The sequence below is a fragment of the Echinops telfairi genome, unplaced genomic scaffold, assembly GCF_000313985.2.
Source record: "Echinops telfairi isolate 266 unplaced genomic scaffold, ASM31398v2 ScPeMD7_7420;HRSCAF=8458, whole genome shotgun sequence".
In the NCBI taxonomy this organism is placed as follows: Eukaryota; Metazoa; Chordata; class Mammalia; order Afrosoricida; family Tenrecidae; genus Echinops; species Echinops telfairi.
The window spans coordinates 42,503,521-42,509,062 of NW_022111320.1; the positions used below are offsets into that span (position 1 = coordinate 42,503,521).

Genomic DNA, 5,542 nt, shown 5'->3' on the forward strand with positions numbered 1-5,542 from the left:
GACATACACAAATTTCCAAAACTGAAGTAAACTCAAAAACCAAGTCACAGGAGGGAGCACTTTGAAATGGCCCAGCAAGGACCTCGGACATTTTCCTTCATCAAATCAATAAGAATGTCACTTTTTTCAGAACTCGAGAAATTAGCCAAAGGCTTATAAAACTCTGGGTAAAGTATTTTTTAATTTTGTTTTCTCTGTGGCCGCATCTCAATCAGAGTGAGGAGTTTTAACATGCCCCATCCATGTGCCCTGGAAACCAACGGTGATGCAATCACAAGAGCTACCAAAGGCTGCAGCAGAGCAGCCATGCAAGGAGGCAGAAAGGATTCAGAGTACCCAAAGTCTCTCCCCTCGCTCTCCCCCCAGAGAATTGTCACTATTTGACCTGTCCAGCAGCTCATCAGCAAAGCCTCCTGGACAGGACTTAGCCTTCTTTGAATCATCATCGTTCCTATAGGGCATTTATTGAAAACAGAAAAACAACAACGACTCTGTCACTGGACAGCAGCTTGAGAAGGCAGTGCCACTGGGGCGCATGAGAGGCTGGCCAAAATACTAACTGGAAGATTCTCTTGACACATTGGTAGGTAGCTCGATGACTGTGTGCATAAGCAGGAATGTGCACAAGCAGGAATGTGCACGTGCTTAGGAAAGACGTGGGAAGGATGTGCCTCTAAACTCAGCATAGACGTGAGGCTTTGTACAAGCAGGAAGTAATGGGCCAGAACTGAGTTGTAAATGGTCTCCTGGAGGACTCGTAATGTGCCTCAACACACACACACACACACACACACACACACACACAACACTAACAGATACATACTACAGTATTCTATTAAACAGGAGAAATACACATTTTTCTTGAGAGCATGTCAAACGTTCTTTAGGATAAGACTATGTTAGGTCATAAAACAAGCCTGAATATAGGTAAACGGATTTAAATCATACACAAAGGTTCTCCAAGTAGAAATCAAGAACAAGATCTGGAGAATTCACACGAAGTGGACCTCAAATAGTTTAAGTCTAAATAAGCAAAGACTCAAAGGGAGAAATCACTAGGGAAAGTATAACATACATTGAGATCACCTGATCTTGCATCTAGAAAACCCTAAGGAACCCCTACTGTCTGGTACAGAGCAGTGGAACGGAATGATCTTGAGACTAGGGAGGGAAGACTGAGTGGATCACTGCTAGCTCCTTGTAACATAACAACATCACACGTGGTACCTGGTGGCCCTACCTGGGAGAGATTTTCTTTGGTTTTCTTTGAACCTCTAGTTCAGGGGTTCTCAACCTTCCTCAGGCCGCGGCCCTTTCATACAGTTCCTCATGTGGTGGTGACCCCCAACCATAACATTACTTTCATTGCTACTTCATCACTCTCATTTTGCTACTGTGATGAATCGGGCAACCTTGTGAAAGGGTTGTTCTACCCCAAAGGGGTCGCGACCCACAGGTTGAGAACCGCTGCTCCAGCTGCTGCTCCTTAATCTGATGTGCCACGTTGTCACTTTTCTGACTTTTAAACCTTGACATTCCCCGGGGTTTAGCCTTTGAGGCTAACCCCTGTGTAGGTACACCCCTCCCCTGATGATCTCATGTGGTCTCACGGCATTAAGTATTATGTGTACTCAGATGCAGCTGGCTCCCAAATGCACATCTCTGACCCAGACTTGTGCCCTGAAATCCAGGCACGATTATCCACCGTCTGCCCGACCTCTCCATTTGAATATCTGACGAGGCATCTAAAACTCAACACATGCAAAACACAATTCCTGATCTCACCCCACAGCCGCCCCCACAATTTTTCCCAATTCATCCTCACAGCTTCATCGTTCGTTCTCCAGCCAAATGTTTCCATTCCCCAGCGCCTCCCTTCCTTCTCATGCCCTGAATGATCTGTCAGCCGGTGTTCCTAGAAGCTGGCCCCTTCTCACCATCAAGCTACAATCATCTTGGGATTTTGCCTCAGCTTCCTAATTGGTTTCCCTGTTTTAACCCCCGCCTCCACCCCCACCCCACCCCCAATGTTCTATTTTATTATCAGCCTAGTGAACCTTTAAGAAAGTCGGTCAAATCATGCCACTCAATCACTCCTCTGGTTTCCCATAGTTTCCGTAAGGAAAGGTAGTCAAACTGGCCTGCAGATCCTTACCTGATCGGAATCCCTGCAGCCCACCTCCCGATTCTTCATACTGGAAGTCGCTTTCACACTGAAGGATCAGCTTCCTTGCTTCCAATTTTTTATTTTTACATCCGCTTCAGAGTTTGTAAGCCAGCCACTCCATGCCCTTATCTTCCCCCATTTTCGATACCCAGTTTCTAAATTGCCTGTCCCTCACAGCTTAGAGCTGAGGAGACGATGTTTCTTGATGTGATGAGTCTTCATTTCTGGTTGGACCTTTGGCCGTCAGCATGCATAAGCAAAGTTCAGTCTACGGCTGGCCAGTGATAGAAACTGCAACAAGGCACCCCAGCTCACAGAGACTAGCATCTTTGTCTTCATTTGGTCGGTGTATGAGTCTAGGTACTTTAGAGAAACAAGTCCACAGAAACTCATGAACTCATGTATAAGAGAGAGTTTTATATAAAGGGTAGGTGCACATCAAGAAAACATGCCAACCCAGTGCTGCCCAAGCCCACAAGTCCAACATTAGCCTGTATGTCTGACACCAATCCACGAAGTCCTCCTCCATCTCACAACACACACGCAATGATGCCAACTGCAGGAAGAAAGTCGAGTCAGTGAATGTGTAAGCATATCAGCGCTGACAAGGGTCTCCACACGGCTGCTCCAGCACCAGGGCTGCATCAGGGTAGGTCCATGTGGCTTCTGCCCAGGGGTGTCTTGCAGGAAGTGAACCTTGCAAGCAAAAGCAGGGAACTGGCTAAGGCAGCTACACTCTGGTCCGACCATCACAAAGCCAGAGACCCAAGAACTCGAAAGGCGAGACTCACCAAGCCATTTATCCCTCCGCCCTTCAATTAGCCCCACATGTGTTTCTCAGCCAGGTTGGCACAATCAGCTAACTACCTGAGTCAGGTTCCGGTCGTCTCCGCCCTCGCCATCGACGCTAGGCCAATCGATACCAGCTGCAAGCTTGAGAATCCATCAACAACTCCCTGCCTTTCATACCAGCTGACCCCAGGGTCAATATTCCCACAACTTCTGAAATTCCAGACCTGCTAGCCATTCCTCTCCTCTCTCATTTTTAGCTCACGTAGGTACCATCAATGGTACCATCAATGGGTACCAATGGGACATGTCCAAATCAGTCCATCTCTTGACTGCTACGTTTTCCACTTCCACTCTCAGCAGATCCAGGTGGCTGCCGTTTACTGAGCACCCCGTGCTCACAGCCCCCTTTAACTTTCAGGTCTAGAAAGCCTGGGCCCAGCCTTTCCTGCTTTGATGCATCCAAAGGCAAATCGCTTGCTCCAAATGTCTAAAGTCCGACAGTCGTTTTTCTCCACAGGGGTTCCCTTCAATGTGAAGCTCCTGTCCGTTCAGCAGTTCTGAGTGGGGCTCGAGTTTTCCTTCGAAACCCCTTACTCTACCTTGGTTTCCAACAAAAAAAGGCTTTTCGCGCAATTCTTAACTCCCCTGTAAATTATCTCATTAAATATAGGCTGAAGGCAGACTTACAAGTTCTTGTAGTCATCGTTACTGTCTTGTAATCATGGTTTATTTCCTATGATACAATGCCAGGTAGGAGAAACATTGAGTATCAATAGTGAAGCCAAATACGCATGTAACTATTAACCCTTTTAATACTATCGCAATACAGTGTTCTCTTCTCCACTCCTAGACCATATCTATTTACGTACAAGTGACGTTGGCACTCTGGCAGGATAGTTCCAGAGAAGGGCGTGCCCTCCTATTAAACTTAATCAGCCAAGGAGTGCTCTCCAGACAGCTCGAGAAGCAAACTTGTGTCCAAGACCTAAGCGGCAGCATTTATCATCCGCTACAAGTAACAGTAACCTGAACAGCCACCCTAGAAATCAAATGTTTTAGTTCCCATGTCTTTTTAGTTCTGTCTCAAAATAAACCCTTGCTTCGATGAGGCTGAGCCATTGCAATGCCTCCCACTCCTGATGTCAATTGTGGCGATCATTTATTTTGTAAGAATTCATGCTAAACTAATCCCAAGGAGTTGGAGACCGGAGAAGTCCTAGATGGCCAACTCTTCCCCCAGATGCTGGTCTGCTCCATTTCGATCCCATTTCTCCCTGGAGGAGATTCCCTTGCATTTTCCTGGTTCTGCACATCGTGGCAGCGTCCCACAGAAACGCAGAAAAGAAAAAAAAGTTTTTAAGAAAAAAAAGAAACTCAGAAAAGCTTGAAGAAATGTCTCGTGTGATCGTGGGGGCTGTTCAGTCCAAAATGCAAAGGTCAGGCAAGGGCAAGCCGAGTGCTGGGTCCAGAGGACACGCTCCACTCTGGGCTCTTGCAGGTGATGCGGGCTCTCCCCCTTTTCTCAGAGGGTTCATTTTATATGCCCGCGCTTGGCATATAAAATATGCCCACAGATCCTTGTTTGGTGGGAGGTAGAGACCGGCTAAAAGAACCACTTTTAGTAATTCGCTGCCCCTGCAATATGGCCTCCTTGCCATTCCTTGAGCATACAGGGCCTTGGCCCCTACTGTGTCCTCCTATTAGCTACAAATCTGGGCTTTACCTCGCTCAAGTTGTTGCTTAACTGTCCACATTTCAATGACATTCTCCCCTGACCAATTTAAAACTGCAACGCCGCCCTCTGACACTCCTATCACCCTTTTCTGCTACAGTTTTCTTCATATGACTCACACCTGTTTAAAACCATATATACTTAACCAATGGATTTGGTGGTGTCTCCTCACTAACAGGAAACTCCACGAGGGGTGGGATTTTTCCCTGTTGTAGTCTCCACTGTCTCTCTGAAGCTGTAATTGTCGGGCACTGACTTGGCCTTCTGTTACTAAGCGTTCAACGACTGAATGCGTGCACACGTGCATGCCAGGTCGTTTCCTGGTCGCTAACTGCTGATGACAACCACAGGAGAAGGTCTCTGTGTATGAGAAAGACCCTGATGGGCAGGCTGCAGCCAGGTCATTAGCCCTGATCTTCTGCCCCAAAATACACTCGCAGCCCTTGCTCCAGTCTAAGGGAGCTTTCCGGCTCCAGAGCTGCTTTGGGGAAAAGGCATTCCTGGGGACCAGGAGGGGCCACTGAGGGGCCAGTGTAGGAAGATGCCCTGTGAGCCCATACTGGGGCCCATTTGCAGATGCATCCGGTAGAGTCCATAAGCATCTATAAAGTTTTGGCTTTCAGGTATAAAGAATGATTCCATTAAAATGGGAAAAACCAAACCCTGCCATTGGACGGATTCTGACTCATAGTGACCTCAGTGGCACAGTCCGTGATGGGTCAGCTGCTAACCACAAGGTCAGCCATTGAACCTCCCATTGGCTGTGCCGGAGGAAAATGAGGCTTTGTGCTCCCCTAAGATTCAACCTCTGTCGTAAGAGGTTGTTATGAGTGATGATTCCATTAGTGAGA

The 5,542-nt window shown here is 47.3% G+C and overlaps 1 protein-coding gene across 3 annotated transcripts in view; it reads left to right on the forward strand.

Moving 5' to 3' along the window:
- TBC1D5 (TBC1 domain family member 5) overlaps positions 1 to 5,542 on the forward strand; it is a 570,856-nt gene that overhangs the window by 504,758 nt on the left and 60,556 nt on the right. The gene's annotated exons all lie outside the window — the stretch shown is intronic.